Here is a 22,987-nt window from a genome sequence, read left to right as displayed (position 1 = left end):
AGGATAGTATTCGTAAGTCTGTTGATAGAAAAACTCCTGTATTCGTACAGGAGGAACTATTATCAGAAGTGTATTTTGCGAGACCAGTATTCTTTAAATTTGTAGCCTAGATTTCATTGTAAATACGAAATATTGCGAAAATCCAAGTTCCATTCCGGCTCGGAGTTTATGTGGTTCGCTCGTCATCAGTTTCATTAACCATTAGATTGTAAAGCCTCATCTTATCATGAATCAATTATTTACTTACTGAAGAAGAATTAATTTTTGAAAAATAAAGAAAATCACCTGAGTTGTCCTCGAGAGAATTGTAATATTCTATTTTTATCGTGACTGACTACCTTTCTGTGGGAAACTACGTTAAAATAAGTAAAACTAAAAGATGATTCTCAATGGTGTGGTAGGTAATCTTCTGTATATACGGAAGGACAATCAAAACTATTTTTTTAGATAAAAAAAATGAAAGTGAAGTCCTTGTAAATGTCGAATTCAATATTTTCACGATTACAACTTTTTATGTGAAATTCTAGAAATGACTATTGTTTTGAAAGTATTCGCATACGCTCAAACCAATTTTGAAAGCATTTATTCCACTCTGAGACTGCTACCTCAGAAACCACTGTTCGGGATGCATCAGTAGCTGCTTGAGGCTACACATATTGCTCACCACGAATCTTATTTTTCTGTATGGGGGAAAATGTCATTAAGTGATAAATCCTGTGTGTATGACAGTATCTTTAATTCGACATTTTTACTGGGCTAAAATCAAAAGTTTGGCGTGCTGAGTGTAAACTGGCGTTGTGGGGATTTAATGATGTGAAGATTTCAGTTTGTTTTTATGGAGTCATTAATGACCTCTATAAATAAATTGTTGTATATCACTCAGCACTTACAGTCCTTCCATTTTCTATGGTTGTCAAATGTTTGATTTATAATCGAAGAAACAAGCAATCATTTGCTTGATAGCACTCCTCGAACGAGTAACTTTTATTGGTTTCGGCTCACATTGAGACGCCCAGACAGTGAATTGCTGGTTAGTTGCAACCCTTGTAACGATGTAGTACATCAAATTTGGCTTTCTTCGGTTGACGTTTTGAGCATTTCTTCACACCAATTGACATGAGTTTGTTTCTGAACTTTGGTTAAGTTGTGATATAACCTTAAAACATCGGCCTTATTTGCCTTTTAAAAGGATGGTATTATTTTTATTCCATATTTTTCATACAGAAAAACACTTAAAATGTAAAATACATCTGTATTCATACAGTACCATGTTTCTGTGGCAAGAACGGACTAATTGTATTTAACCCTACATTAAGTTTAATGGGAAAAATAATTTCAGGTTAGGAATATTTCAGTTTACGAACAACGTTAAGGGATGGCTTAAGTTGGTAACCATGGAATTAGCTGTACATTATTACTGCAAATACTCCTTAGACAACATGCTCTTTTCGTGTCATATGGCGGACTTCTCGCAAGTCAAACTGACTCTGGTCCTTTTAGTCACATTCTAAGTTCACTTTGTATTATTTTGTTCTGTTCTTTCTGATATGTTACAACTGAGCTTGACATACGCTAAACATTCATAGGATAATGCAGTCTTCTGGCGCGTGATTAGTGCCATACTAAAAAGTTCGACTAACATGTTTCCTGCAGTGGTCAGGCCTTTAGTATGACGCTAATCATACGTCCAAACGACTCTGCGTACGTCCCTTTAACTTTATTCTGAATCGCGTGAATTTTGAAAAAAGCGCTGCACTGATAAATTGATGGAGAAGAAAACTATTAATATACAGTAGATTTAAGGTATTTTCTCAAAGCTTTTTTGTGTGTGTGTCTTTATTTTTGAAATTGCGCTGGGTTGCATATTAAGTTAAATTAGTCTAGCCATTTCATATGCTCTCGAGATTTTTAAAGTATTAATGCAAATCCCTCAAAAGGAGGGAGATCAAAAAGAAACAGAATAAAATTTGTAGTTTTACGTCCCATAATTATGCCTTTTAAGTTAAGCTAAAGAAGATAGGTAGTTAATGAAAACGAATGAGCATGAAATGGAGGAATGATATGTGAGGAGACGGGAGAATCCCGAGAAAATCCACAAACAAGGTGTTGTCCACCGCACTCACATGACCTGGGGTTGAACCAGGGAAACCTTGTATCAGAAGTAAGCACTCTATCACTGAGCAACCGTTGCTCTCCAAGAAGAAGGAACATCCTGTACATATTATGCGATGCAGTTTTTCCATGTGTACTGTTAAACTAACTAACTAACTAACTCTATGGCCTATGGAACCCGGAGGTTCAGTGCCGCGTTCACAAAAGCTCTCCACTGACTTCTATCCTTAGCTAATTGGATCCAGTTTCTACTTTGTATTCCTATCTCTGCGAGATCCATCTTAATATTGTCCTCCCATCTGCGCCTAGGTCTTCCTAATGGTCGTTTTCCTATGGGTCTACCAGTCAAGACTTTGAAAGCGTTTCTACTTTCTTCCATTCTAGCTACATGACCTGCCCACCTAAGCCTCCTAGACTTGACGACCCTAACAATGTTGGGTAAACCGTATAAACTATGTAGTTCCTCGTTATGAAGCTTCCGCCATTCCCCATTCTCGTTCCCTCTTGGGTCCAAATATTCTTCTCAGGATCCTGTTCTCAAATACTTTCAGTCTATGTTCTTCCCTCAGAGTAAGCGACCATGTTTCACAACCATATAGAACAACAGGCATGATTATCGTTTTTAAACTGTTGTTTTTAAATGATTTTCCTCTTCCTTAGAGAAAAGCCCATATACAATTTAAATCTTTAATAGTCAACTCAAGTAAGCAAGATTATATATATATATATATATATATAAAATCACTGTTAAATGTTTTGTCATTAAACTATGTAGGATGTGTTTTAGAGATAATTGAAAGGTTTTCCTCCGAGAAATTTGAGAAATTTGTACTGCTATCTATAACTATAGATTGTCAGTATGAAAATTATGTGTTGCATTCAGTTTTGTGGTGAAATATGAAATTTAAGATACAGGATTCTTTCTTTTAGGCAACTATTGAATTATGAATCAAACACAAACCTAGAACCTGTACATTAAAGCCGAACATATTGATTGTTTACGTATGAAAGAGTTTCCTTAAATTTTGACTAGAACTTCTTTAAAAGAAAGATAAGTAATCAGTTTTTAGAACCAAGACTGTACTTTGATATACATAAATTAAGGGGAGCTTCGAATTGAGGCTATTTAATGTAAAATGAGCAAATTATTTCCTTTTTGCAAATTATTTATTTCCTTTATTTACTTACTTTAAATTGTAAGTAAGTTCTGAGTTTATAGCAGTACTTTTAATTTTAAAATTAACAGGCCAAATAGTTCATTAATATTTTCTGATGATTTTCTAAATTCCTTCACTCAGTTTCTTTAACAGGTGTCTTTTGTGTGGTGAAGAAATACGAGTTGTCTTAGCGAGAACAGAGCCGGAAGTTTAATCTAAGCTGCTTACTTACTTTCTCATGTACTCACTAGATGTAGGTAGTAGCGCTGAATCGATCGTCGACGACGGGGATGACCACACCCCCACACAGCTGCTTTGTCGGCTAGGTCCCGGGAATCGAACTCAGCTCCTTGAGTGCTTCATCATTATTTTCATTCATAAAAGAGGAAAATTCTCACACTGTGTTTTTGTTTCCAGGACTGAAGGCATCGTGTCTTTGTAACGTAGTGTGGTGAAAGTCGTCGTCATGAAGTTGTTCTGACGTTTTAAGTGAACATCGCCCGTCAGTCGTTTAACTACTTGTTTCTACAGGCGGTAAGTTGAAAGTGTCTTTTCTCTTATTTGCGGTTTTCTGTCACTGAGCGGCAGTGACATCCTGTCAATGATGCGTTTCAAGATGAGAAATTTGTAGTAATCTGTGAATGTTGTTCTGTGGATTACATTGAGGAGTGGAATTGGGATGTGACCTACTTTCTTTACTTGCCGATGCTCCTAGATGAACCGGTCTCAGCGTGCTGAAAATGCAAGTTATCATATTTTGATTATGCATTGTGTGATATTATAGAGCATTTGGATTTATTTTGGCCTATATTTGATCCGTAATAAACGGGTAGATTTATGAATGCGGCCAACTTAATCTGTAGCTTATTAGACGTGACATGTTCTAGAAAATCGAGACCAAATAAAGTAGGTGCTTAATGATTCCGTACGTGCTGTAGTTTCTGGTAAATTAACTTCGGAAACATCTTCCAAACCAATAGATGACTAGCTCGGGAGGACAGTAGATAAGTACTATGTATTATGTAACTTGAATTTGAACAAATAATAATAAATCACTATACTATCAGATTATAATCTCCTTCCCAAGATTTTCTTTGCTTCCGTAATTTTTATTATTATTTTTTATAAATAACAGAACAAAAAAAGTAAAAACCACAGTTATGCTTGTGTGTTTCCCATACTGGAATTTTTTCCCCGATGGTCTAGTGGTTACCACGTTCTCCTTTAGCCCACGGGTTCTCGAGTTCGATTCTCGGTGGAAGAGCATTGCGGTGTTCGGACTTCACTTTAAACAATAGATCCACGTCTTATATAAACTTAGAAGCTGAAAAGAGACGCCAAACGTCAAATTGAAGCAAACAAATCAAAATGCAGTGAAGGATTTTTATCATTTATACTGGGCTCACGTACAACAGGAATTTTGCAACCTATTACTTGCCACGTCTTAAAATACATTTAAATAAAATTGATTATGAATAAAGGATTTATGTATCCGTTTCACTGTTCAGATATATATATATAGTTTTAAATTGGTGCATTTTAAATTGTTTTTGTTTTGTTTACATGATATTCGAAAGACTGTCGATTCACTCAGTTTTCAGAAGATTATAGTTAACAATTCCGTACTGCACTCAAATAAGAACCCGAGTATCTCCTCCCCCTCTTTAAGGAAATAGTTTATTGAAATGCTAGCACAAAAATTATTCATGAACTAAATACCATTTGATTCCGTAATAGAAAATATCGTTTGCTAAATTTTAAGCATAAATTCAGCATTACATAAGGTTTTGTAGGGTCAGCGTTTCGGGTAATCCCAATCCTATAAAAAAAAAAGAATGAATGGAATTCAGCGTTCTTCTTCAGTACCAAAGCTATTAGACGTGAACCTACTGTTTAAGGTGGAACCCGAACCATGATAGTGCGTTCAGATTTTACACTTCCAGTTTGAATCGAATTCGACATAGGTGAACCAAAGACGCACACTCTAGCTACTAGACCAGTTGAGAGAACTAATAAAGTAAAATAAGATGAACTACTAACGTTGTCCAAATGTAATTAGGAAATCATTATTTGAAATCTAAGACTGTTCGTTTTTGACGGAACTTTCAAGGTTCTCTTCAGTTTCACAAATTGAATGCCGAATGGCATCTTTAATATATAGGTCCCTAAGGGTCTTCACTACAGCGAAATTAAACTACCGCTAATTTTAGAGTTTTTCTGTAATATCTTCAAAACAAATAAAATTGTTCGAAAAGCAGAAACGTAGCAAACTAGACAATACGATTTTGCATGTGATACCTTTACCATAACTCACCTATCTGCTTTTGCTGCGCCGCTATTTACAGAATCCGCAAAAAATACTAAGTCTATTTACAGTTGCAAATCGAAAGCAGATAGATGAGTTGCAATAACGATATCATATGCAAAATAATATTCTCTAGTGTACTACGTTTTTCCTTTTCGAATATTTTTGTTTTGAAGATATTACAGAAAAACTAAAATTAGCGGTAGTTTAATTTTGCTGTAGTGAAGATCCTTAACAACTCGTCCTTACGTTAATAAATGTTTTCATTGTTAAGTTACCCTTTTGCTGGTTGTGTTTGGAGCTTTATTAGTAAAGTAAAATGCATTAAAACAATAGTGAGATCAGAATAGTATGTATAATTCGGAGAAAATATATCGTAATCCATACATCATATTACATAAATCATATTTCTTCATTTCTTGAGATTCAGGTCAGTGGCGTAGCACACTTTTGCGGGCCCCCCCCGCAAAGTATAGAGAAGGGGCCCTAGTCGTAAAGCCGATAGAAGTAAGGTTGAAGTTCTACTTCTTTAAATCTTTATTCATCGCAAGATTTCGGGGCCTTTTATACCTCGGGGCCCCCCGCACTGCGGGGGTTGCGGGGGTAGCTGCTACGCCACTGATTCAGGTACACATTATGAAGTATTTCCACTAAGCAATCTAGTCATCTTCGCTGGTCGACCTGATCAAATCAACCAAAAAAATAGAACCTCTTTTAATTCAGTTGCCGGTCGATTCGTCACCTTCGACCAACAGGAGATTCAGTCGAAATCCTGTTTACACAGTCGACTGAGTCCAAAGTAATGTCAGTTCAGCTGAGTCGACCACAAATCGACGAAGTGAAAACGCCCTTTTGCGAATGCCAAGACATACTTGTTTTCTTTTAATGCTGAACTACTTACATCATCTTTATTATTCAACCGATTGATTTCTATGGGAAATTACTTTTCTGTTTTCCTGGAAATGAATTGGAATTTTACTAATTTCTTTTGTGGGTGTAGTTAAATGTCCTTTACTTTTTCAAAATGAATTTTCATTATTACATAAATTTAACATTAGTTAGATAAGTTAAATTTCATTATTAAATATTACAAGCTATTTATGTTAACATTTAATTTTAACGAAGTAACGGACATTTAAGTAGATTTGAGGAACAAATCAGTAAAATAAAACTGTTAGAACTACAGTTTATTTGAAAGAAAACGAAAGTATAATTCCCCGTATAAATTAATGGACTAAAAAAACAAATGTATCACAGGTATTCAGCACCGTCAATCTGAGGATGACATATCTACAGTCGCTTTATTAGTATGTTATATATAGGATATTAATTGACCGAAAAGAAAAATTGAGCTTAGGTTTGTTAAAAGGAACTAGTTACATAAACTAACGTAGTAGTCGGCAGTATAGTTAAGTTAAAAATTGATTCGTAGTCAGAATTGACCCAGGTTCGATTCCCGGCGGGATTAAATTAATTCGTTGTTACTTTTGGAGAATAAAATTCTTAATAAACTTCCCTTGTCTACCATGTTCCATCAATTTTGACATACATGAAAATATATTAGTAAAGTATCTGAATAAGTATATATATATATATATATATATATATATATATATATATATATATATATATATATATATATATAACATTCATTTATATCGTTATTGTCATTGCTATTGAGAAATTATAGTGAATAAGCTCGAGAAAGTATGTCTGTCGACAGATCATAGCCATAATTCACTTGTTCTCTCATAAATACGTAAAACATTACCGTCGGCGGTTTAACATGTAACATGGAATTATGTTCTATTTTTAGAACTGTCGTGTGCGCCAGCAGCGAGAAAGATGGTTTTATATTTAGTAGCATATCTTTACAGATTTCAGATAGCAATGAAATATTGCAAAATAGCTGAAAATATAAAACGCCTAAGAGTTAAGTGAAACGAGACAGGTGTAAATGACATTTTTAAAAACATTTAACAATCACGTTTGCTATTTTTATGCAGTTAGTTTTTTCTGACTGGCAGTATTGGGTATTATTATTATTATTATTATTATTATTATTATTATTATTATTATTATTATTATTATTATTATTATTATTTCGGTTGATATGGAGCATTGTGTGTACGGAGCAGAAAGATGGACGATACGGAAGAACGGTGGAAAGTGACTACTTTATATGCATTTCAAATGTATGGCAAATAGTGCAGAATATTGCCTGAGTGGAACGGAGAAAAATGAGGAAATATTATGAGAAGTAAAGGTAGTAATAAAATTGTACGCACACCGACACGTGTATCAGCCTCTTAGCTGCTGTGTATGCGAGTGAAGATATAATATACAAAATGCCGCCGAGAAAATCGCTTTCAGGAAGAGTACGTCATGACTTTTTCAAGCAAACTTTACCATTTCTCGCACAGTAGAAGTATCAGAACAATAGCTTTGAGAAAGGATGGGCTACTGTTAGTGTTACAATTAAACGTTATGTACAGCAGCCTCCTTCACAACCCGTCACTAACGAAATCGTGCCCAAAGGTGTAATGAAACTCATAATAAGACTTGTGCTGAAGAAGATCTGGAATATTTCGACCTGTGATTATCCATTACCACATCTTGTCATGGCTAAACGATTTAATGTGACCTATGACTTAGGTAACAGTGAATTTTGCAATCCATTGACACTGCAAACTGTCCGCAAGATTAGTGTGCCTGTTTTAACACCACGGCATATCGCGGAGCGAAAGATCTAGTACAGAAAGTTGTACGAGCACCACCTATCTGGTGATAACTGGAAATTGTGACAATGGACGAAGCATGGATGTACGTAAGTGAAAAAGTTCGGGTCATCACTTACATACCTGTTCATGAAAGACATATAACGTTATGCATCAACACCGAGAAAACCTTTCGAAAGGTTTTATGGTTGTATTGCTTTTGCTACAAACGGAAGTTCAAAATTGATAAGGTCGAAAAAAATTTAAAAAAGCAACACTACTTACCATCAAGAACGTGTCATATCCCCAGATTACACAGACGAAATATCAGCATTGTATGACGTCAGTATCCATCCTGTGGAATTGCACTAGGACGATAATCACGCGACCAAAACATCGCTGGCCTTCTACCGATGCAGGAAGCTGCAACTGGTTTTTATGCTATTCTGTTAAAGGATATTGCTATTGAGTCCAGATGCTAGCCCCGTGGATTATTATGCTTTTGGACTTCTGCAACGCATCTTTCATCATGTCGTGTTCGCGTGGTCAATGAATGGCCTGTGTAAAATCTGCAAGTAGGAGTGAGACAATATCCGTCTTATGCAGAGTCGTTTGACGTATGATTAACATCATACTAAAGGCCTGACTAGCGCAGGAAACATATGTAGTCGGACTTTTTAGTATGGCGCTAATCACACGTCAGAACGATTCTGCATAAGGTCCTATATCTCTAGTACAGGTGCAGCGCAGTGACCTGTACTTCAGTGGAAGCTGCGATGTCGGGAAATGGTCAATGTCGGTGGTCATCACACCGAACATGATTAGTGTTGGCGGGGATTGAATATCGTAGGTAAGCGACTTCAATTGGTCCCGATGAAAACAGATCAGTTTTTGTATTATTATATGAAAAACTCGTCAACGCACAGGTTCTACAACTATAGCTAGAAACGTCAAATTTGGACAATACTTCTTGTAAGGCGAAAACAATTGATAAGGAAGATTTGTAATAATAATAATAATAATAATAATAATAATAATAATAATAATAATAATATATGGAGGTAAATGAGGTTCTTCATTTGCTATGGATGAAATAATTCATGAATCTGTTACGTTAGGGAGATGGAACTTGGTATATAAACTCCTCGTTAGAAAAAACTGAGAACTTGTTTAAGGGTATCGACAACTCTGCATTTGAAGTGAAAAGGGACAATTTCTATAACATTCTAATTTACGATTTTATACTTATATAATCCGGAATATGAGGATTCGCTTAAGTTGGAGGTATGAAATTCGCTTCATGAACTCTCAATTAACAATGGGGAATAGGTCTTTCGGTTTCGATAATTCCGTTCCTAGTTTCATATCCTGCAAGTAATTTCTACGATACGCAAATTTCTGATTTTATATTTATAAACCTCCCGTGCAAAGAAGGGCATTTCTGCTGACAACAGTAGTAATAAAATCATTTCGTGGTGTTAAGTATTATTTCGTGTAACCTATATACTACAATATGTATCAAGTATATAGATACATGTGAAATGTGGCTGCAGGTTTGAAATTGATTCACCGTGATATTTCATGATAAAATCAGTGAAAAATGTTTTTGATTCAATGTGTAGCAGAGATAATGGATCGCAGCAAGAATCCTTTTTAAATTCGTTTACTAGTTTTGTATCTTTCATTAACCCATTAACGCCGAAATTATTTTTTGTTTTTATTTTCGGTGAAATTTATAATTTTGAGTTATTTATGTGTAAAGACCATTCACGAGAAGTTTTGAGTTCGTGACGTAAGCGGTTTTGTTGGGGTGCCCCGTGATCATATGAACACGCTAGGCGTTTAAGTACTTTCGTATATCATGATTAAATGGATGCCCTTAAAGTATTAACACATATGTAAAAGAAAAAAGACATTTATTGTCTTAGAAATTGTTACACTTTAGAACACAAAAATAAACACAGTATTTGGACTATGGAATTGTCAGGTTATGGAGCCCAATATCTATGGGACTTTATGGAAATTTGAAAAAAAAAGTTGGTAGGCGCACAAACCCATGCTACATTTGAAACATTTCGTCGGTACTGTGTTTGAACTCAGTGTAGTTGCACAACGTTTACGCTTAGACCGAACCACTAAGTGGTTTCTCTCATAAAGACAAACGTCATCCCTTACATGGTGTTGTTGACTGTTGGACTCAGAAATGGCTGGAAGCCCTGCATCTAATAAAATGGCTTTATAATTTTGTAAATAAGTTTGTACAATATGTCTTGCAAATTCTAGTGTGAGATACGTATTTTGGTTTTTCTCAACATTAGCCATGCGATTCGTGCAATACATCAATTATCCAAGAGAGGCGCCCACCACCACTTTTTGGACTTAATTCTAATTCTATAATATGAGATATCCCGGTCCATTTGATCAGTAAGTTTCATGTGCTTGCTAGTATTCTCCGAATTCATACGAACGAGTACTTTCTGTTTTCATTTTGGAAATTTTGTTCGACATTAAAAACAGGCTGAATCCCGTTACACGTAACGCAGTTGTAACGACAAAGCTGTCACATCATCTTCACCAAGTCGAGTATTATTTGTAAAAACAACTTCAGCATGACTGGTAAGTTGGCACCCTGTAAGGTTGTCCATTTCCATCCCCTTTAACTGATTCTTCATCCGAAATGACGTTAGGTCTCGGAAGTTGCATGTCATGCACGTCATCCGATTCTAAAATATCAAGAATTTGTTGAAGTGACAGACCTCTGTATCTAAAGGGAAAAACCATACAATTACCAGTAACAGGAGTTGCAAAAGTCATTTCAAATAATAATAATAATAATAATAATAATAATAATAATAATAATAATAATAATAATAATATAAAAGAATAGAGTAAGTCAATGAAAGCATGTACACACTGTTCTAAATTGATATATCTCCAAAATTTTACTGTATTATTGACACCTATACGTACGTATGTAAGAGAGAAGAAGCTACTTAAACGCCTTCCGTGTTCATATGATCACACTGATGGAAAACGTCAATAACCATGACCCATATATTTTCAGATGAGTGAAATGTAATCTGTAACAACTTTTGACATCTCTAAAACATGAGCCAGCAGAAAATAATTTGAAAGGATGAGACATAAGATTGTTTTTTTAATACTTACTGCGAGGACGATGCCATTTTTCTTGTATTTCTGGCGCGTTGCGGATATCTGTACCTCTAGGTTACATTCACGCCGCAATATGGAATTTATTTTGCCCGAATATCGTTAACATAACCTTCTCCTAGTAGTCAACACACAAAGCGTAAAGAAACCACTGAAAGTATGTTATATAAGGCATATTTTCATAAATACTAACTGCTGTGATCATATGATCACGCACGGCGCTAATGGGTTAAGCACTAAAAGTTCCGTTTCTTGATAAGAAAACTTTCTGAATAAGCGAATTGTTTCCGTCGGAAAGAAATGAACCGTATTGTTCATTAGTTTCAGTTCGTTTCCAGTAATAAGACTGGAAAAATAAATAAACTCCCCCGTATTGCCTTGTTAATGAATTTGCATGAAAAAGTCTTCTCTTTCTAAATTAAATTTCTTTTAAAAATAACGCTAAACGAACTTACGTTATTACTTTTCGTTTGAGCTAGACCAATTTTTAGAAATTATGTATTATTATTATTAAGAAGTATTCTGCCTGTTGGCAGGTCCTAGGATTTTTTTTTTTTTTTTAATCCTGAGGTTCGGGGCTGGATTTGTTTCTTGCGCGTTTTTCGATCTTCACCTTCCTCTTTTAACTTTCAATATTTTTGCCTACTTTTCAAATCTTCGATCAATTGTGTTCTTTCTCTTCCTAAGCTTCGCTTTCCTTCCGTTTTTTCTTCTATGGCGGTATGAAGAAGACAAATTCTTTGCAAGATGTGTTCAATCCAATCGTCCTCTTCTCTGCTATTCATTTTAAAACATTTTCATTTATTACATTCTCCGTCCATTTTGTCTAGCCCACCTGCCTCCAGCACATTTCGAAGTTCTCTAAATATTCCTGTAACTTCAGTAATGTCCAAGTCTGTGAATCATACAGTCCAATACTCCATATATAGCACTTGAGCAGCTTCTTTCTTAGTCCAGTATTAACAGTCCAATATTAAGTCTGCTAGTTAAGACTGATCTTTTCTTGTTGAATGACTCTTTGGCTACGGCAGTTCTTGATCTTAACTCTTTGGTACAGTAAGCGTCTCTCGTTAGAATACTTACCAAATATTTGGAATGGTCTACTTCTGCAAGATCTCTTTGTTCTTTTCTGACCCGTAAAGGCGCGTTCCGTGGGATATTCTCATGACTTTCGATTTTTCTATATAGATTTCCGTTCTATGTTGTTTCCCAGTGTGAATTATTTTGTCCATCATTTGTAATCCTTCCTCGGTTTTAGCTATAATAAACGTATCATATGCATACCTGACCTTGATGATATGCCACCAATCTTGACATCCTCAACTGCCATTAATGCTTTCTTCGTTAAACGTTCACTGTAAATGTTGAATAATTGAGTTAACATACTACATCCTTATCTGACTCTTCTTCCAATCACCACACTGTTTGCTTCTCCTTGATTCTGGCTCAGTTTTACTTATTTCCTATGTACAGATTGCGAATCAGTCGTCAGTCTTTCCAGTTGACCCCGATTTCTTGAAGTATTTTCAGAAGTTTGAACCAATTGACCCGGTCGAAAGTTTTTGCTAGTTGACGAAGAAAACATCGCTCTTCTTTTACATCAATAACTCATTCTGATATAATTCGTCAACCCAATAGCATCTCTGGTGCCTTTTCGTTTCCGGAATTGAAATTGATGTTCCTCCAACTTCTATTTTATTTTCCACCCACCTGTTCAGTATGCACACAATAATCTTTCCAGTGTGGGAAGTGATGCTAATGGTTTTGTGATGACTGCACTTCTTTACTTACTTTTGCTGGGTAATGCAATCATTGTAACATCAAGAAAATCCTTTTGGCCATTCTCCACTCAGGCAGATCTTGTTGGTTAGTGAAAACAGTACTTCCATTGCATTGTTTCCCAATTCCTTGAGCAAATCTGCTGGTATGTCATCGTCCCCAGTAACCTTCTTCTTCCAATGTGTTTTGATGGCTTGTGCTACTTTAATTTTCAATATATTGGGTCTATTTTCTTCATCATCCACCTCTTCCTCTGCTTCGATCGCAGTATCTTTGGGGTGGTTCTTCTGGGAGTTAACGAACGCTACAGATCATTTATGCATTTTCCCCAATGCTTCAGTTACTCATGGTTTACTCGGTACTTTTTCCATCCTACCAGTGGTGTTGTATAATGTGTTTAATAGAATCTGTTTAACTTTTACGTATTTTTTTTTTAACCTGCTTACCATATTGCAAATTGGACATATTTTTTTTTTCAATCTCTTCTCTCACATCACTGTCCATACTTCTTACTCTGATTTCTTCTCCCTTTTTCTAGATTGACTTTAACCATGTATGCACTTCCGCCACTAGGAGATTGTGATCGGAACCAATGTCCGCTCCCGGTAACGTCTTCACATCTCGTACACTATTCTTGCGACCTTGAATGTTATTGTTTGGTAACGTTTCTTACTGGACTTTTCAACGTGTACAGGTTGATTTTTCTTTTTCTTAAACTACGTATTCGTCACCATCATATGTTACATACAGAAGTCTATAAGCATCTGGCCCCGTTGCGTTTCTTCCATCTAATCCAAATAGTCCCACCACCTTATTCGCAGCTTATTCTCCCACTGCGTTGTTGCAGTCTCACATTACTATGGCGTTGACCGCACCTCTTACCCCCTGATGCAATATGTCACTAATCTCGTCATGTATTACTTCTGCTTCATTGTCACCATGGTCAGTTGTAGGCATATACGCTTGTATTATCATAATATCCACTGATATTGCACTTACTCTTATAAACATCAAGCGGCCACTGCAGCATTCTACTTTGGTTACGTTTTTTGCTGTTTCGTTCCTTGTTGCTGTGAGACATTTTCCGATATTATTTCACCTTTTTCTGACTATCGTGCTTCACTCAAATCCACTATGATCACTTTACATATACAGTATCCATTTCCACTTTTAAATTTTCAGATTTATTCGCACGTCGTAAAATTCTTATTATCCATGTTCATATACTGAGTGAAAGTTGTTATTTGATGATTCTTCACGAAGTAGTCCCCACCCGGAGATGGAGGACTGTTTTACCTCAGGAAGGACGATCATTGTATTTATTCTCCTCCTCCGTCTCTCTTAAAAAAAAAATGTGGCAGTATTTCTACTTTCGTTTTTACATCTCCATGCCATTGCCCACCGTGTGTTTCATCCGACTGTTAGGATAGTTTCTTTCTAAGGACAAGAAATTGCCCTGACCTCTATCGCTCATCCGTCCTCCGGGGAGGCTGGTGGCAGTGGCTACAGGCTGACTCCTTATTCCGAGTCAGTCGGTCCCTAGTTTTGTTGGCCGCATAAGACTTCGCCCGCTTCTGCCGCAAGGAGGTGTAGGTTGGGATTTTCCCTTTGTTTAGGATGAGTCTCGAAGGCATTCCTCAAAACTCTCCAGTACGTTTAAGAAAGCAAATTGCATTTATGACCTGAGTATTTATAATTATGGTAAGGACATAATCGTAGGCTTTCATAGTCAGAACGAAAATTACTTGTGTGGAAAAAGAATATTCAGAATACATAGTCAACATGTGACGGAGTTCAAAACTTGACAAAGCTTCATTGTAGGATGGGGTGAGTGAGAGTATAGAGTCAAACCAAGTATAGAAGAATGTTGGCTCTGCATGTGTGTTCTGCTTTATTTTGTGACAATTCATAAAAGGTAAACCAAGAAACAGTGTTGAATTCAGGCATGTTCAAGAATGGGCTGAGCCCCCCTAGAATATATATATACGCCCCCCCCCTTGAATAGCTATACACGCACTGAAATATTTGCTTTTTTCTGTTTAATTTTTTCGGAAATAAAAGTCTTAAAGGCAATGATATTTTTTTTTTTAAAAAAAAAGAAAATTAGTTTCGTCTTTTGCGCAACATAATTGTTCCAATTAACAAACCGCGCTCTCGTATAAAGTCGAAGTTAAATAAAAACAACTTGGAAATTAGATACAAACGCACACAAACACTTTACAACGTTAGTTAGGGAAAAATGGCAATATGTTGGTTATTGCAACCGACCACAGAATAACAAGTCGCGAATTTTGTTGCGACAGATTCCTGCTGCTCTATTGCAATCTAGAACACAGCCCCCTTAAACTTTTTTTGCCCCCCCCCCTTGTACAAAAGTCTTAATTCAACACAGCCAAGAAAGCTATATTTATAGAAAATACTACTGTGCCAAACTGCGATAGTGTTAGTAAAGGAATACAGTAAGCCCGTGAAAAATTCTTATCGTATGTGCGATTAAATTAAGCGATTAGTATCTGATCCTGCGCTCTCTACACAGCGCATCATTCGCATATGAGCATAAATCTCCTTCTCATTCCTCACAACATATGTACATGTCCCTTTACAGACACAAGTGAAAGACGTCTTGATTTTAAAAAAAAAAATCGGCAAGGGGTATCATAAAGGGGAGATTTTTTCGATTATTTTTTCTCAATATCTCGCACCGTTTACAAGATTTGAGCCTACTTCCGGTTGGAGTTTCTAATTCATGTATGACCAGTGTTTTCTTTCTTCTTGCATGCAGTATGTAATAAGCAAATACATTACATATACAATTAATTATAATGTCAGTTATATATGGTGTTCATTTGGCAAAACACTCCAAAAATAAAGATTTATCATAAGACTCGAGAAATGGTTATCCTTCCTTTTTCACTATTATTTGGCCATGGAACAAACGCCTGAGACATATACAACCCCAATATACAACATTGTGGTGGTGGAATGTATAACGCATAGGATATGATGGTTTTGTTTTTTTAATTTCAACGTTTCCAGCGTACCCTTAAAAAATGTAATAAAGAAATAATGCACATGTTTTTTTTTTTTTTTAATATTCAATTAGAACTGGACAATCTACGTAAAATTTCCAATCGATCAGTGAAAACGTCATCTTTCCAGAGCCTGTAGTTTCCGAGATCTCATTGTCGAAAGGAAGGCCACAAACATATAAACATAGTTTAAAAGAACTCGGAAGATGGAAGCACAACTCACATGCATTGATTTTAGAGAAGACTTATTAAAATACAAAGGCTTTGAACAATAATTTTATATAAAAAAATATTTTATGAAAAAGATATAGTTAACTAATTTAGACTATTTAAAGTACAAATACTTAAAATGTTTGTCTCTGTTAAACGTGAAATCACACATAACCGTAAATGAAAGATTTCAAAGCTAAAGTTATAGATTGGAGCTCAGGCGCTTTTAATTGCTATTGTAGCATTTTAATAGATAGATGAGACGAACTCTATTGATGTTGAAACAAACAAACAAACAGTTTTTAAAAACATCATAAACTAGTCTGTATTCTTTGCTTCAATGGGGAATCGTACAGAATTTTTCAGTTTTCTTAGCAAATTTTAACACCTTATTCCACTCTATTCTGTAGATCGTAACTGCAGCAGTAAGTGTTGTTCTTTTGTTTTTGTAGTGACACTCGAGAGTGTTGCATGAAAAAAGCATGTGTTCTGCCATAGAAATTATCACATACATATCAACACAGTGCTATATACTACAGATGCTATCATTGTAGAAGCGAGAGCAAGTTTTGCCTCTCTAAATTGAAGATTTTCATCGCTTTACCCTTCACTAACTTCAGTTGTAACCAACAGGAGTAATTCTTAATCTAAGTAAACATTATTATTATTATTATTATTATTATTATTATTATTATTATTATTATTATTATTATTATTATTATTATTATTATTATTATTATACGAAGAGTATTCCGAAACATGATATTAAAGCTGGGGGAGACTTTGCCCAAATGTCCTTGAATCATATCAATCGAAAGCAGTATTAGATCCAGTAGGAAAGTTATGGTCAACATACTTACATAAGATACACTGTATTCACCATCATGCTGTGATAAATTTCAGTCAGGAACATTAGGAGTAAGTCTCTGGTCTCTGATCTCAATCAGAATCCATATTGTGTTTCACATAAATTAAAATTTTCATGAAACACATCTGTTTTGTTTGTTTTTAACTGACAGGAGGCGATGCCTGCATTCCACCATTATTGACCAATCTTAACTTGAAGCGCAGTGGAGACTAGGTTTCTTCCTGTTCTGCCTATGACCCTCCAGTACTTTGTAACACACTTTTGATATAATCTCATCATTAGACAGAACGACTATTCACAGTTTGCCTAATCTTTGCAAAAATGGCATATTTAGATTCACAAAAGAGGGATAGAAATTTTGTAGCAGTACTCTTTCCGGCACTTGAAGTTGCTTTCAGTACGGCTTGATTTTCGTATATCATTTCAGTCCTGAAATTAAACTAGCAGTTGTGGACCAACATTAAATACTTTATTACGAGTTCATTTACAGAATGTCTGGTACCTGTCTGCAACCTCACCGATGTATTCTCGCCATACACTAATCTTTTGTGTTGTACTTAATTGTAGTTTTCTGTGTAAAATATGAATATCTAAATCTAGAGGATTTCTAGATTATAAGTAACGTGGTGTATATGAAAAGAGCGCGTTAGTTATTATAATGCAGTTTTATTTTTGAATTTACTTTAAAGATCTTTTGTAACATTCTTCTGTTGGGAATATTTGTACCTGCGAATAACATTTTTTTCCTTTTACGCATGCCATTTATGATACATATTTTATAATAAAACGTATTTTCAGTATGACTCAGTTTTGTTACTTTTTCTGGAAAGTGATTAGGCATGGGCGCGAGACGCGAGAACGCGAGAAGTCTCGTCTCGTCTTGTCTCGCAAACGAGACGAGAACGCGAGACGAGACTTATAATATTTTGCGAGACGAGAACGCGAGACGAAACCTGATATCTTTTGCGAGACGAGAACTCGAGACGAGACTTCAGCAAGTCTCGCGCGAGAAGTCTCGCGAGACTTCTCGCGGTCTCGCATAGTTTGCATTTGTGATATTGATATGGTATTCTTTTGCAAGTACCATCATACATATTGAAGAGAAGATAGTTAATAATGTAAAGATCGAGTTTTGTAATAAACATGGGTGTACCGACAGTAGAGCGCCAGCAAAGAGAGTAATGGCAAAAGAGCGACGACCAGGAGAGCGTTAGCCAAGAGATCGACGGGTCAAAAGGCGACGCACAAAGAAAGCGACAGCCAGGAGAGCGACGGTCCAAAAGGGCGACGCACAGAGATCGATAAACTATGGATCAAATGCTTGAAACATGCTCATAATTCAAAATCACTAAAAATGGACAAAAAATTGCTATAATGAGGCTTTTGATCTTGTTAATTATCAATTTGACATCAAATAAAAAAATGGAGGACCAAATTTGGAAAAAGTAAAATTGGCGAACTGGACTTGGTACATTGGTGCATTTGACTTTGTTGATTACAAACTTACTAATTTGACATTAAAATTTTAAAATTCAAAATGGCGGATCCATATAGCGGACTGCGTCTGAAAAAGTTTGAGATTCGAGAGGGAAAGATACTTTGTCTACTTCAACAGCTAGGACAGAGTCAATCTACCAGTCATTTATTAATTAAAATATAACTTAATGAGGTCATTTTAATTTTTCAGTTAAACAATTGTTCTTCTCCCCCTTATTTATTAGCTCAGCATCCGTTCTCTATGCACTATATACTTTATACCACTAGCACTAATAGAAATTAGAAACACAAAAGATGATTTTTTTTCTATAGAAAGTACAGATGATGCTTATTATTCTCTCAAAATTACGTTCCCTTTGACACAACAAATTTTTCAATATTTCTTCCAAAAATATAATTTTGGTTTAATTCATCGACTTGGACTAAAAAGATCCAAATATTTCGTAACCCAAAATGTGTATTTGCGTCACTACTACGTGGTAAAAAAAAAAAAAAAGGACTGTCCACATATCTATAGTGCAATTTTGAATTTATTTATTTATTTATTTATTTATTTATTTATTCATTTTCGGTAGAGCTCCAAGGAAATGAACATAACTTAAGATTCAAGTATGGCCGTATCTTCAATATGAATGGCGTGCATTTCAAACCATTCCATTTTCCTTCCTATCACATATTGATAAGTGTTCAGACAAACACTCAAATCTCGAATGCGACCGCATGAAAATTTTGGCATAATTTGTCGTTTCCACATGGAATAACTCTATAGGTATTGTCTACATGTTCAACCGAATCTCCTTGAAAATTATTCCCTTCATCACCTTCGTTTGAGTCGTCTAAAATTTTGTCAGCTTCCGTGTTGGAAATAATTAAAAGGTTTACAGCTTCAGGTGACAAATTCTTCATTTTCTTATGAAATGATTTGCCCAAAGAAGAAATGAAAGGATCTGTTGTTGCCAAAAGCCTTCGGAACTTATCATTCATGTTTTCAATACGAAAACAGTTTCGAGAGAAATTCTGACAAGCTGACAAGAATTCAGACGGTTCAGATGATGAATTCGATAAAGATTCGGCTGAACGTGTAGACACTTATATGGCTGAGGATGAAGCTTTCGCAAAAGGAGAACAACAACAATTGTTTCGCTGAAAATATCTTCAGTAAATTGTCCACTGATTTCGCGTGTTTATTCTTTATATAACTCCTCCTGTGCCATTACCACGCTAAATAAACACCAAAAATGAATTGAATTCAGGCCTGGTCATACCGAAAGTGAAAATGTTTACTATTTGCCTAAACGAACAGCTAAATTTCCGTATTTTGTTTTGTTTAATCTTGTTTTTGAGGCGAGAGATAGAGACTGGGCGAGACAAAATCAAACCTGTCTCGCCTCGTGACCAGGACTGGTGATATTCAAGAAACAGTTCACATTTGTTTCGAGATAATACATTAACGACATCTCAAGATAGACAATTTTTCCTCTTGTCGCATCTCGTGAGCATCACTAGTTAATATAAAAACTACTAATACTATAGAATTAAACTCGTTTGGACCCGACACTACTCGAAACGAGCAAATATCTAGTCGAATTGGAGATTTTTTGAACCGAGTTCTCGAGTGGATATAAAATATTTTTATTTCGAGTGAAGCCAAATTTAAAGAAAATTTGTTTGAACTTGCTCGTCTCCAACCCTCGAACAGAATGGGTCCAGAAAAGGTAAATCAATATTGTGCGTTCGTGCTGTACTTTGCAGTAAGGAGCAATGCTGTCATAATTATGAACTCCCCAAAGATGTTAATGTTCTACAAAATTGATACCTTAGAAGTGCATGGTTCTCATCGAAACATCCCTTCCACACAACATCACCACCTGAAATCGTAGAGACAATCGCAGACAAAGGCAAGTCAGTGGTGTAACTAATAGTTTATTTCTAAACTTTTGGGCTAGCATTTATTTGAACATTTACTATAAATTATGTCGACTAGTGGAAATAAAAAAAATACAATTTTCCTTTGTATTATGAAATTTGTATTGATTTTTTTAATGTTTTACTGTTATTTTGGTAGTTTCAAAGTATATTTGAACATTTACTATAAATTATGTCGACTAGTGGAAATAAAAAAAAAATACAATTTTCCTTTGTATTATGAAATTTGTATTGATTTTTTAATGTTTTACTGTTATTTTGGTAGTTTCAAAGTATCTAGTTAACGGGGTAAGTGTTGTGACTTTTCGGCAACACTGATAGTTGCTTAGTTAGCTGTTCTTGTTTCTTGAAATGGTTTGGTCAGGTTGTCACAATTACTGATTTCATGATAGGTTTAAGTTAACAAAGTTAATCAAAATCTAGTTATTTTAGGAGATTTCCTCATGACAAAAAATTCAAGAAATAAAGATTGTGTTAGTTTTTCTTTCCCACTACTTTCCCAAAATGCAATAAAATAGATTCTTCCATTATCTACACTGTTTTCTTTATTTTCTCTTTGGGGTCGTAAGCCAAGATCTTTGGTCATAAAGTTCTTGAAGAGGGGGAGGCAAAAAGGGGGAAAAACGACACGTTTTGTCTTGAATATCCACCCTCCTCCTGATGATGAGACAACATCTTGACAAATCATAAAAGCAGGATAGCAAATACCAGTACAATACTTTTTTTAAAAATTTCTTTATTGAGGACATATTTGGAAGCTGTCTTTTCGGAAAATTTTGTAGACGGAAACAATGAACTTAGGTAACATTGCATATTCGCGGCTGCGGTTTCCGGTCTTCTGTTATTGCACCCTCGGTAAAAATATCCTAGTTCAAAAATATACGGCTCGCTTTGATTTTTCCTTCAGTGCAGAAATTCGAGGCTATAACGACTCACCAAGGGTAGTCGTCAACCTGGTTCGGCTTAGTAAGATATATAAATCTTAAGTGGTAGTATTTGTTTGCATGTAAAAATTATCTTTAATAATTATATACCATTATTCTCACCTTTTCTATTAGAATGATAACGTCGATGAACGTTGCTAAAATGGTTTATTAGCTGATATACTTTATAATATATTTTCCTTCAAACTGTCAAGCACACAAACTTGCTGACTAGGTATCCATAAACATTTACATAGCAACAACTATCCCATAATAATATTTTTACATATCTTAAAAAAACATTCTTCTTTTGTTATTATTAAATTAACATTCTATTAAGTATAGTGCACATGTATGAGCACTTTCTGCCCAAGGTACAGGTAATTATTAACCTATCCAAAGTATTTCGTTATATAAAAATGTCGCCCGACAAATGGACTGAATATAAAAGTCATGAGTGAGCTTGGCTTTTATCTTCAAGAACCACTGGTCCGTTTACAATAGTGTTCTTACATTACATATGTTCTTTATATTTTGATCACACCTCGTATATATCTTCATTACATTTCATATATATATATAGATACATTTATAACAAATCTTATGCTTCATTAATACTTATCTTTTATTACATTAATTATATTTATTTCATTATTATCAAAAACATCGTCGCTTATTAATATAATTAACGAGGGTGAAACACAAATTACTATGATTAATAGTTTTGATCATTATTAAAACAGTGATGTTATAAATAATGTTTAATCTTTCAGGGCGCATTAAATAACAAATAAGTTAGATGTTGCATTCTAATGTATACATCGTGGCACTAAGATGTCATAATAAAGAAGAATCTTGTTCGGATAATATATAGGATAGCTCATAAAAACAGTCGTCGAATAATTAGTTTTATAGAATAGATCTTCTTCTTAACATAATCTTTGACAGTTAAGTTTTCAATACAAATCAATCTAATATAAATAATCTTTGCTTTTAATCATTTATGAATCAAATTATAATTCCTACATATATTAAAAACATTTGGGAATTATCATTGATTAATGAGAATTAAAGAAAATTAAATTGAATAAAAATAAAATAAATGTTCATGAAAATCTATAGCTGATATGAATTTAACCTAATTTCATTAACGGTAATCAGGTTACGTTCGTACTTGCATACGATTCTAATAAAGTACATTGCACAGCACAATCATGATGAGGTCCCGTATTATTGTTCTGTACAGAAATTACTTCAATACCTGGATCTTGATGCGAAGTGCCATCTCTTGTC

General features: G+C 35.0%; 1 protein-coding gene across 5 annotated transcripts in view; it reads left to right on the top strand.

Annotated features, from left to right (window-relative positions):
- Window positions 1-22,987, top strand: part of LOC145664628 (uncharacterized) — a 435,530-nt gene that overhangs the window by 63,256 nt on the left and 349,287 nt on the right. For 4 of the 5 annotated variants that reach the window (XM_081731459.1, XM_081731455.1, XM_081731461.1 and 1 more), the window contains exon 2: window positions 3,687-3,803. The exons of the other annotated variant lie outside the window; for it this stretch is intronic. The gene's annotated coding sequence lies outside the window, so the exon portion shown is untranslated. The remainder of the gene's footprint in view (window positions 1-3,686; window positions 3,804-22,987) is intronic. 5 annotated transcript variants of the gene reach the window in all.

This window comes from Thermobia domestica, chromosome 11 (assembly GCF_964235325.1).
Source record: "Thermobia domestica chromosome 11, izTheDome1.hap1.1, whole genome shotgun sequence".
Lineage (NCBI taxonomy): Eukaryota > Metazoa > Arthropoda > Insecta > Zygentoma > Lepismatidae > Thermobia > Thermobia domestica.
This window is presented reverse-complemented; position numbering and strand designations above follow the sequence as displayed.